At 36.8% G+C, this 13,025-nt stretch overlaps 1 pseudogene; it reads left to right on the top strand.

The window, feature by feature from the left end:
* Positions 1 to 3,053: 3,053 nt before the first annotated feature.
* LOC116124270 lies at positions 3,054 to 10,732 on the top strand (annotated as a pseudogene).
* Positions 10,733 to 13,025: the final 2,293 nt, after the last annotated feature.

Below are 13,025 nucleotides of genomic sequence, written 5' to 3'. Positions count from 1 at the left end.
TACTCTGTTAGTGAGTTTGGTTTGCATATGTGATTTTGACAAGTTTCTCTATTTTTATGAATAGCGAGCAAGGCATTAGATTAGAAGAGTTTCAATTATAACATTCTGTTATGCCTAAAAAATCAAGGCTGGTGTAAGTTAATGTCAGCAAGCACCAATCAGAGTTCAGGAAGATTTTGCGTCACCCAGAGTCTGCCTTGTTGCCCAAGACAGAAAGAATATAGCTAATCAACAACCCCCGACTCAAGTTTTGTCTGTAAATGAATTTGGTTCACACACCAGTCCAAGCCCCATTTAATTTAAGGATATTTCCTAAGTTATCAATCAATGAGGTGCTATGAAGGATTGCACTGCACCTACCCACTTGCAAACTTGTAATCATTACCTTGAACTCAACAGGTAGAAAAAGGCAGCTCCCCCTCACAAAATCAGGATCAGACACTCTGAATTCAACAAAGAAAATAGCAAAGACACCCCAAGGGAAAGAGACTAGCTTAATATTCTCTTATAATACCAAGCATTTATAACCCAGTTCGTGGTTCGTGAGCTCTTGTAAATTTGGCTAATAACCAAGAACTCACTCATATAAAAGAAAACAGTGGATGTAGGAATCGCTTTAAGCATTTGAACCACAATAAAACTCTCATTGTCTCATTTATTTAAGTCTTTGCATGTAGTTGTGATAACAATATACTTTAATCAACTCTCATAACTGTTCACATGTAATTTATAAGATCTTAGCATTTTACATGTGTAAGGTCATTGGTGTCAAAATCAAGTATCAACAGTTTGGAGCCAAAAGGAGGGCTTAGATTCACATCAGCTCTCAATTCGGTATTCTCAACTGATTAGGTAGTTTCACCATCAAAGGTCAACCACAAAAACTCATGGCTCATGGTTTTGAAGCCGAGCATGCTGGCACCAATAATGAGGAGATTCCCCATAGTCAGGAAATTACTCCTCCTGAAGTAGTTCCACCTCCCTAGAATATTGTGGGGGACATCTCCTCGACTTCCCAGGTAGATCCTACTTTGATTGGCTACCTGGAAAAGTTCAACAACACCCTCTAGATGATGAACCAAAGGTTGGATCGTTTGAATCAGCGGGTCAGTTCTGACCACAGCAGAGGTAGGGAAAACTCCCCTAGCCACTTAGCGTCTTCACAAGGCTCAGGCCCGCAAGTGTCAAGGCATGTTGAAGGCTCCGGCCAAGGCAGAGAAAGCACCAACCTATAGTTTTTCATCAACCACAATTGTAGAGAGCGTACCTATATTGCGGAAAGTGATCCCCAAAAGGCTCTACTTCCTCAAATAGAAGAGTTACAATGAGCTCTAGATTAGCTTCGGGCTCAACAGATTGAGCAAGGGTAGGTCGCGAAAGCGTCTCCCTTTTCTCCAATAGTTCTGACTACTCCTCTCTCGTCAAGATTTAGAATGCCCAATATGAAAGCATTCGATGGAATTATGATTCTCAGGATAATCTTTATGAGTTTAACAACCTCATGGAGCTTCACCAAGTTTCAAATTTGGCAAAGTGTTGATGCTTGGTAGTGACTCTGATTGCCTATACTAAGCGTTGGTTCAGATCGCCTCCATCAGGGTCTATCAACTCATGGCAACAAATGAGCTCATTATTCTTAAGACACTTCCAGGCAAATCAGAAATTCTCGATGCCGTTCCGTTATTTAAGCAACATGCAGCAAGAGAAGAATGAGTCTCTCCAGTGCTACATTGATAGATTCTACAAGGAACTAAATAAGGTGGCTAATACACACGAAGATTCAGTTCAAACTCTTATTATTGTTAGAGTTCGCCACAAACCAATTTGTGGAAGAAGCTACAATCAGAGGACAATATTTCCCTCTCTCGCTTTTACAACCTAACAGAAAAATATATACGAATTGAAAACTCAGTGGCAGCTTTAAATCTCCATAACCCCAAGCCTTCGACTGGTACTCCCAATCAGAGGGAGGAATTTCGGGGAGAGAGTAGTAGAAGAACTGATTGTAAATGGGCTAATGACAATCAAGAAAAGGAAAGAAGCAACGGTTTGAGCCCAAGAAGTCTTATGCTCAAGTTCCTCGTCGCGACCGCGATAACTTCACTCCACTCAACGCATCGGTTTCAGCTATTCTGGATTAATCAGCAAAAGCTAATCTGCTCGGTGAACCAGAGCCCATGAAAAAACAATTGTCTAAAAGGAATGGCAAGAAATACTACCGTTACCATAGGGATAATGGGCATCATACCGATAAGTGTCGAGCTCTTAAGTAGGCAATTAAAGACCTTATTTAGAAATGTCATTTCAAGGAGTATGTTAATAGTCCAACTCCAACAAGAGAGAAGGATCAAGAAGATAGCGGGGAAAAACATAGAGGTCGTAATGGTCTCTACCTGGTAGGGACCACCATTGGGGGACCTCATATTGTGAGAACTTTTTGGTATGCACAAGATAAGTATGCCCGAGAAGCATCATGAGCCCTTCGATGTGCTTAATCTGAAACCGTGACCAAGCAAGCTATGCAGAAAAGAGTAGATTACCTTTTCTGAGAAAGATGCAAAACGAGTGCACCACCCTCATGAGGATACACTGGTTGTCGTAATTGAAATAGGAAGGCGTGAAGTCTATAAGATGTTGGTGGACAATAAGAGCGTCATGAATATTCTATTTCAACGAGCCTTTAAGGAGATAAAGCTGGAAGATATAAACCTAAAGCCTGTAGCTACTCCTCTTTATGGTTTTACCAGGGACCATTTAACCCCTCGAGGAATGATTTCTCTTCCAATCACTTTGGGAGATCCCTACGAAGTGACCAAAATGACAAATTTTCTAGTAGTCGATTGTCTTTCGACATTCAATGGCATTCTTAGGCAACCTCTACTACAGAATTTCAAGGCTGTCACCTTCATTTACCATCAGAAGATGAAGTTTCCCACTTCGATAGGGTGTGGGGAAGTTACGGATCATAGCGTGAATCTTGCTACTATTTTAATACGGCAGTCCAAGTGGCATGTAAGGGGAAAGCAAAGCCCGAGGGTAAACCTGAGCAAGCAATGGCGATCAACAAGATCAAACCACAACCTGGTCCAATAGAAGACAGTATTGATCCTCATGCACAAGAAAAGTATACTCACGGTGGGCCAGTTAAGACTTTGTCTGAGATACCTGTAGACGAGAGTGAGTTGACTCATATGCTGAGAATCAGAAGTAACCTTAGTCCTCAGCTCACAGCCAATTTAGCGAGCTTCGTCAGACAAAATATTGATGCTTTTGCATGGACGCATGCCGACATGATCGGGATCAGCCTTGAGGCCATCTGTTATGCACTTAACATTAATAGTGAGTTCAAGCTAGTTCGCCAAAAAAAGAAGAGCTATGGATCTAGAGCACTCTGCAGCTCTTAAAAGTGAGGTGGACAAGCTCCTCTCAATTAGGTTCATTCGAGAAGTTCATTACCCCAGTTGGGTTGCCAATCATGTTTTGGTTAAAAAACTCAATGGTAAATGGCGAACCTGCGTTGATTTCACAGATCTCAACAAAGCCTGCCCAAAAGATAGTGTCCCTATGCCTAGAATTGATCAACTCATTGATGCCACTTCTGGGCACGAGTTGCTATGGATGCCTATTTGGGGTACAATCAGATCCCAATGTTCACGTCTGACGAGGAGTACACCTCGTTCATCATAGATCAAGGGCTATATTGCTACAAATTCATGCCCTTCGGTCTGAAAAACGCTCGAGCAACCTACCAACGTCTGGTTAATCGGATGTTTTTTTAGCAGATCGGGAAAATAATAGAGGTTTATGTTGATGACATGTTAGTTAAGTCGCATGTCGCTTCAGATCACATAGCCCACCTCACAGAAATGTTTAACAAACTCCGAAAATGGAAAATGAAACTTAATCCTATTAATTGTTCATTCAGAGTAGCCTCAGGTAAATTCCTAGGGTACATGGTTAACCATCAGGGAATTGAAATTAACCCCGAAAAGATCCAAGCTCTCTTAGATATGAAGAGTCCCACGAATCGTGAGTAAGTTCAGAGCTTGAATGGGAGAATAATGGCTCTCAATCGCTTCATATCAAGAGCAATATAGATCACTGTTTGTCGTTCTTCAATATACTCAAGGCCAAGAAGAAATTTGAATGAACTCTAGAGTGTGAGCAAGCTTTTCAGAGCATAAAAGAGCATCTCAGAAAGCCACCTCTTCTGTCCAAGCCATTTCCCAAGGAAATTTTGTTTCTATACCTATCTGTTTCCCAATATGTGGTCAGCGTAGCTCTCATTTAGGAAGAGGGCAGAATTCAGTGGCCAGTGTATTATGGCAACAAACGGTTACTAGATGCCGAGTCAAGGTATCCAAAGATGGAGTGGTTAGCCTTTTCCTTGCTAATCACCTCCATGAAGCTGCGACCTTATTTCCATGCCCATATCGTCCATGTTCTAAACAATTATCCACTTAGACAGGTCCTTCAGAAACCAAAGGCCTCAGATAAATTGCTTAAGTGGGCCATGGAATTAAGTTAGTTCGATCTGCTTTATAAACTAAAAGCAGCAATCAAAGGGCAAGCCGTGGCTAACTATATATCAGAGTTCTCTTATCAACCAGATCAAGAACCCAACCAACCAGCCAATGAAGTCGTCCAAGAGACTGTTCAAAATATGCCAACGTGGAGCCTCTATGTTGATGGATCTTTTAACAGACGAAGAGTTGGAGCTGGTCTTTCGTTCATCAGCCCTGAGGGTATTTGCATCTATGGACCCCTTAGGTTTGGATTCAAAGCCACTAATAATAAGGTTGAATATGAAGCATGATTTGCTGGTTTGCGACTAGCAAGAAAGATTGGGTCAGAAATGATCGACATCAATAGCGACTCCTAGCTGGTAGTCAACTAGATATTGGGAGAATATCAAGCTAAGAAAGAGCTTATAATTAGTTACTTGAAGAAAGTCAATGTCGCACTCGACAATCAAGCATCAACACACATTCAATTGTACAGTTCATATGAATAAGATTCACAAATTATGTTCAACCGTTTCTGAATATTTCAAGTATTTTTTTTTTTTTTTTTTTTTATGCTGAATGTTTTCTTACTTCTGGATTGTGATAACCTGCCCAGAACGCAAGGATAGTCCTGCAATGGGTGCAGGACTAGTTAATCAATATGTTAATCCCAACAAGTACTTTGTCAATGGGTCTACACAGTACAAACTAAAGAATGCTAAGACCAAATATGGCTTGAAGAATAACACAAAGTCCACATAACAGGCTGTGGTGAATTCTTATTCTTCAATCTACTTTTCTTAGACACCCAATTCCTAACCAAAAAGACTTAATTTATTATTAGTTGTGTTTTCGTTTGATAACTGAAATCTGTTGTACTTTGACAAAACCATAATTGGAACGAAGAACAATTTCAATAAACAATTTACAACTAAATAAGACTTGATTTCAAAGCCAAATTTATTATTAACCATAATTAGTAATATTTCAATAAACAAATAACCAATCTTTTAGCATAAAATTAATTTTAATAGGAAAATAATATTTATAAATTAGCATTTTAACTGTATTAATTAGAAAGGACTCTTTTTGAAAGGAAAAAAAAAAGGTAAAATGATAGGAAAATAATTTATTAACTTATGATTCTTTTAAGCACGTAACTCTTATTATTATTTATTATTTTAATTATTCATATTTTTCCCTCTTTTCCAACCAATTTCAGTGTCTGGAAAATCCCCATAAACCTCAATATGATGGAGGGATCATCAGAAATCCGGATTTGAATCTTGGACTGGAAGGATGGTCCATCCTTGGGAATGCAAAAATGGAACAGAGACAATTAGTAGGCAATAAATTCATGGTGGCTCATAGCTGAAATCAACCGCAAGATAGTATCTCACAAAAGCTTTACCTGCAAAAGGATAGGCACTACACTTTCTCAGGTATTAGCTAGTAATTATTTCTTCTACATGAATTAATTATTAATTATTAAATCAGAGTCAGGGGTTTAAAGCTCGAATATTTGACATTCACTTTTTGATATAATTAGGGTTTGGATGTTTTTGTCTTATGTTAATGATAATGCAGCCTGGTTTTAAGTGAACGAAGGAGAAGTTCCGATAACTGTATTTATCAAAACAACTAGTGGCCACAAATTTGCTGGGGCTGTTGTTGCCGAGTCCAAGTGCTGGTCCATGCTTAAAGGTGGCTTCACAGCGGATGCGTTCACACATCAGTTGAAATATGGGTAGATAGCGTTTCATTACAACCATTCAACCAAGAAGAGTGGAATTCTCATCAAGATCAAAGCATTGAGAAGGTGCAATAAAGTCTTAATATCTTTTCATTTCCTTTTAAGTAGAAAAATTATATATGATGTGGTTACTCTATATAAGAGTACTGTTTTTCATAGATTAATTAATTTAAGATTTTAACGAGAACTTTCATACAACTAATATAGTTAAATATTTATCCGTTAAAATACCTTTTAAATCAAAAAATTATTTTTATAAAGATCTTCAAGGTTAATCAAAATTTTTCAATAAACTAAGTTGGAAAGGACCCTCTAATTGCATCTTCTATAATTTTACTCTTGACAGAAACATAAGAGAAGAGTAATGCTTCAAGCAGTTGATTCACGAGGCAATTCCTTGCAAAAGGTCTCATCCAGAATGCCAATTGGTTGTGTTACAAACAAGAACATCCTCAACAACAAGAAGTATCACGAGTACTGGTTCACTTCAAGATTCGGTTTAACAACATTTGAAAATGAAATGAAGTGGTATAACACTGAACCTTCCCAAGGAAAGGAGGACTATTCAGTAGCTGATGCCATGCTTCAATTCATGAAATAGAACCGTATTGCCGTTCGAGGCGACAACATCTTTTAGGATGATCCGAAATATCAACCCGGTTGGCTCAATTCACTTTCACCGTCAGCACTCCGTTTAGCTGCTGAAAAAAGGGCAAAATCCATAGTTACAAGATATAAAGGCCAGCTTATTGCTTGGGACGTTATTAACGAAAACTTGCATTTTTCTTTCTTTGAAAACAAGATGGGGTCAGATGCATCGGGAATGGCTTTCAAGTATGCTAACCAATATGAGCCACCAACTTTTATGTTTATGAATGATTATAATACAATAGAAGAGATGGGAGATCAGGTATCATCTCCTCCTAATTACCTTAAAAAGCTAAAAGAGATCCATGGTTATCTTGGTAAGGGTACACGTGTCGCTATCGGGCTTGAGTCATTTTCGTGTGCCAAACATCCTTACATGAGAGCTTCTATTGATAAGCTTGCTGCAGCAGGCGTTCCAATTTGGCTCACTGAAGTGGATGTTGAAAAAGGCCCCAATCTGGTAAAAACTTAAAAGAGTAATATTACATATACAAACTAATAATATAAGTTATTGCCTACAAATTGATGTTGCAACCTTACATATTTGATATATCATCAACTCTAATTTGTTTAAATTATCTCTAATTGAAAATCATCAATCACATTAAAACACATCAATTTATATGGGTGAGTTTGTATGAAGAGTTTGTACATGTACATAGTATTATTCAAAACTTAATTCCTTAACACTTCATAATTGCATTATGTAATGTAACACCCACCATCGTCCTCGAAACTCAAACACAAAATAAAGAAAAAAAGAGTAGAAAAACAAAAGTTTGATATTAGACATATATTGACAATGTTTTCTATATTTTTTGGATGACTTATGTGGGCAGTTACTTTACCTAGAGCAGTATTTGTTATAAAATAATCAAATATTATATTAATAACTGCAAATAATCAATCTATTGAATATAAAAAGGGAGAACGACATCTTTCCACCCAAGGTTTAGTGAAACGATGCTTTCCCACTTGTCAAGTTTCAAAATGACACTTTTCCACTCTCCGTTATGTTTTGTTAGTGTTTTCCATTACTATTTGACTGAAAAGACAAAAATACCCTTAATATTTGACTTCATAATTTTTGTATTATTTTATATCATGTCAACAATTCAATTACCAATATACCCACTGTTAATATAAAATTACTGCAATGTCCTCAACTATATAAGTTACCAATTTGTCCTTCTAATTTTTTTATTAAAAATAATGTTTTAAATGAAGTTACCATTGGATTTTTTAAAATTTAGAACCCTTAAAACTGGCATTACTATTTAAATATTTGAATTTTGTTAATTTAAACACTACTAATATCTGAAAAATAAGAATCCAAATTGTAAAATTACAATAAAATTAATAGAGAATTATAAGAAATTTTGTCAATTGAAACCTAGTAAAAATAGGGAATTCAACACAAACAAAACAGATTTCCACAAACTTTCTGCCAAGACAAGAAATGGTATTGTAGAATTAATAGAGAAGCAAAAGTATAAAACTAAGTAGCCATAAATTATAGAAATTACGAAGAGGAAGCTTTGCCTTATCAAATCAAGTGCTTAAATTTTATAATGATTTCTGGCGTTGATTACATTACACCCAACCTTGTCAACATAGTAAATATTTTTTCTCCTTCTATGAACTGCTTCCAAAAGCTATCCTGGAAATAATTTATGCTGTCAAAACTGTAAATTCTTGGGATACCTCAATCTCCTTGCCTTCATGATGCCTCCATCTTTCTAACATGAGCTCTACATTTGAAATCATTGTTGGAATCAATACCCTACATAGAAAAATATACCATTCTATAATATTTTACTTACTTTCAAGGAATTTGCATAGAAAGTGTGGTTGGCCATGTCTTTTAAATAAGGACAATTCATTGAGCTAAAACAAGGTGCACAACCAAAACAACAAAGAGCAAACATGCCATCTCTAAGTCGTCAGTCGCCAGAATTTTCCTGCATTCAAACCACTACCATTATCAATCAACAACGCAGGAACTATCTCAGCTCGACAAGACACCAAAATTGAAAGTCGCTGCCTTTGCTACGTCCTTGTCATCAATAGGTCGACCAAAGATGGAAAAGAAGCTGATGTGGTGTATCCTTACTGGGGATGATTAAGAGATGCGGTGATCGCATAACAAAAAACCCTAGGTTGCAAGTCGCTTCAGATCTAGAGAGCGGGAAGAGTTACCAGAGAATAGGCAAAAAAGGCAGCCAACTCTTTGTTCTCCCTTCTTTTTTGTTTTTTCAAAGTCAAACTTTAGTGGGACGTGGCAACCATTCAGTGACACTCACCATGATTTCAAATTTTTAAATTTTTTATTTTTGTGGCTTATGTACCCTTTTTCATAAGGGAAAACGCTAACAGAACATGACGGAAGGTGGCAAAGTGTCATTTTGAAACTTAATGGGTGGGAAAGTGTCGTTTCGCTAAACCTTGGGTGGCGAAAAGTCGTTCTCTCATATAAAAACAATAGAATTAAATGTCAATAAAATAAAACGACAATACAATAAAATTAACAATACCAACAACGTGATCACATGTAGGAGATCTTTCAGAATGACAGGAAGAGATCCAATAAAGAATACAACCTTAGGATGAATGTCGAGGCTTGTGTAACACACAGTTTCCTTAAAACAGATTCACCTCCTTCACTCGGGTGCACAATGATTTGAGCAGTGTCTATTTTCTAGGATACAACAACAGATGAATAGCAAGACAAGCACCACTCTGTTATTCTAACGAACTAAATTAAGCCTCAACTCCAATAAAGGAAAACCTTAAAAACTAGAATTGGATGAAGCGTAATATTTTCACGTTACTTGCACCACTAAGGGAAAAGTTTGTCGTCTTGTAATTGACTCAGGTAGTTGTACTAACGTGATCTCCAAAGAAGTTGTTAAGAAGTTGAGCTTGAAGACTAAGCCTTAGTCACATCCCGCTCGTTTGTCTAGTTTCTCTGTCCATTGGTTCTACCTACAAAATCAAGTATGGTGTGATGTTATTGCAATGGACAGATAACTTTGGCAATATGATAGAGATGCGATACATGATGGCAAGAAAAATACTGACAGTTTATGTTTAATGGTGTCAAGATTGTTTTAATACCTAGTGTAACGTATCCCACATTGAAAATGTATTGGGGAGGTCTTAGATTTATAAAAGAGAGGAGTCCTTCCACCTAACAGGTTAGCCTTTTGGGTGTAATACTCCCAACTCGTAACACTAGTCGAGATTCAAGAGGTCTCTCATAAGTCATCCTCTAATCATCCTACCTTGCTTACTACAACACCTAACATGTTTTTTATGATAAATCCTCGCGCTCAAGCAAATGCAATAACAAAACAACGACATCATGTGGATTCCAAATTCAAGGGCGAATTCCTCCATCTTGGGGGGACTGATACATTACTCACGGTGGGACAAAACATTGAATTCCACCACCTTTTCACTTTCCAACTCTAAAACCTGCTTCATTAATCCACTAACCTTTCATCTTTCAACTCCTTAACTTACACCACCACTTTCATTCCATTTATTTCATTCAATTTATTAAAATATTCCAACAGTATGAAGGGAAGGGGATAGTCACCCGAAAATCAATGGGATAGTCATTTGGGGTGCATGGTCACTTCAAGGATGTTACCGAATGTGTTTAACTGATAATAATTTTAACAACTTGCCAACTGGGAATGTTGTAGACAAATTGTTGAATGAATGGGGCAAAAGAAAGCTTCAGGCTACAACAAATGAAAATGGCTTCTTTGAAGCCTCTCTTTTCCATGGAGATCATCAAGTGATTGTTGGAGGGATTTAATTGAATACTAGTAAATTCTAAATCCCTCAAAGCAAAAATAATGTGAACAAAGGAAACAAAATAATCACACACACTAACACAAGATTTATAGTGATTCACTCTCCGTATGAGAGCTACGTCCACTTTGCCGCTACGAAATTTCACTACGAAGAAGAAGAAAAGAAATTGCAAGAATCTCTCACAAGCCTCACAAATTGGCTCACTCACTAAACCCTATTTGGTGGCTCTCACTTTCTGATTGTGCTTTGCCTTCTATTCAATTTGTGATATCTAACTTTAGGACTTAACCCTTTTTTATAGGTAATACATGAGACACAATTCCTACTAGGACTCAAATCCCATATTCTAATAGAAATTATTTTTTAATTCCTATACAATTATAATCCTATTTCCAATTGTATTCCTAAAAGAAAACAATTCTACTTAAACACAAATTAGGAAAACCCATGTCCTAATCCAACTCTAATTTGGATTGAATTTGGCTCCACAATCTCCCACTTGGAGGCTAATTCAACATGTCTTCAATTCTTCACCTTTATCAGCAGCGGCATCAACTTCTCTTTCTTCAAGCAAGAAGTCCAACTGAAGTTGTACACAACTTCAGTTTCTCAATGGTAACCACCTTCGTAAACATATCAGCTGGATTTTTACTCCCTTGAATCTTCTCCAGAGCTATAACTTATTTTTCCAAAACCAAGCGTATGAAATGGTAACAAACTTCTATGTGTTTTGTCCTAGCATGGTAGACTAGGTTCTTTGCCAAGTGAATTGCACTTTGACTATCACAATACAAAGCACTCCTCTCATAATTCTGACCCAATTCTTCTAGGAATCGTTGTAACCATATTAGTTCCTGACTAGCATCTGTCATAGCAACATACTCTACCTCTGTAGTAGAAAAAGCAACAATCTTTTGTAACTTTGAAACCCAACTGACCATTGTACCACCTAATATAAAGACATAACATGTGGTACTCTTGTAGTTATCAATGTCACCAGCCATATCAGCATCCACATAACCTTGTAACTCTAAGTCTGACTTCCTAAAGCATAATGCTGAATCTGTAATACCTTTCAAATATTTGAGAATCCACTTCACTGTTCCCAATATTGCTTTCCAGGATTGCTCATGTAGCTATTCACAACTCCCATTGCATGTGCTATGTCTGGCCTTATGCTCATCATGGCATATATAAGACTGCCAATCGCTGATGCATAGGGTACTTATGCGTGGTTTGACAAACATGCATATGTAGCAAGTGCACTAGTCGCAAAAAGTAATAAAATGATAAGTAGAGTATCGTTCCCATGAAGATAGTGTTATTAACTACCGAATTCTCTAGTTTAAGTCCTAATTAAAGCAACAATAAATTGGATTGATATAAAATTAACAAACTAAATACAAAATTAACAAAATAAAAATGTATGATAATGAAATTAAAGCAAAACCCAACAACTTAACTAATTAAACAATGCTAAAAAATGCTAGGGTGTTGATTTCGCCTAGATACGCTAACCCAAATCATAGAATCTATTACCCAAGTTCTAATTCCTTGATTGAAAATCGAATTCCCTAAGTTGTTTGGTACTCCTTCTCAGGTTATACCACCCCATCTATTCCTATTAACCTTCCGAACCCAAAAATTGAAGTTTAATAGTTCAAGGGCTCTTAAGTTTTGAGGAATTCTATCTAGATTTCATAGATCACGTTTATCTATCTCTAGTTGATTTCGCTCAATCTATGGTATTTATCCCAAGAGGCACAAATCAAAGATCACTTCTCAGTCTTATTGTGAACAACATACATTTGAATGGTGATCAAGCATCTAAAAGTCATTAAGCAAAGAGATAAACACTTAATCATGAAATTAAAACTCAAAGTAAATCAATTCATATAAATTTGAAACATTGTATCAAGGTTACATCAAACCCTAGCTAAACAACTCAATTCATACTCAAAAAATAATAATAATTACAAAAACAAACTGAATCAAGGCTCATCATTGAAAAACAAGCAAAAGATGGAGAAATCTTCTCTTATTTGAAGCCCAAATCTTCAATAATCTTCTCCTTCCAAGAGTTGCCTCCCAAATGATGAACCAAGACACTTTTCCCTTCCTTTTTGTGCCAATTTATACCTATTTCACTTAAGGATGAAGCCGTAGTAAGCCAAAACGCATCGTTTTATTTTTTTTGCATCTAACACAATTTCACCGCAGCAAGGATATCTCAGGCCACATTTGAGCATGATAACATCTGAATCTAGAAATTTAGTAACATATGAATTGTAGCC

Source organism: Pistacia vera, unplaced genomic scaffold (assembly GCF_008641045.1).
Source record: "Pistacia vera cultivar Batoury unplaced genomic scaffold, PisVer_v2 Contig151, whole genome shotgun sequence".
NCBI classification, from domain to species: domain Eukaryota; kingdom Viridiplantae; phylum Streptophyta; class Magnoliopsida; order Sapindales; family Anacardiaceae; genus Pistacia; species Pistacia vera.
The sequence above is the reverse complement of the archived record's forward strand: the minus strand, read 5'-3'. Positions and strand labels throughout refer to the sequence as shown.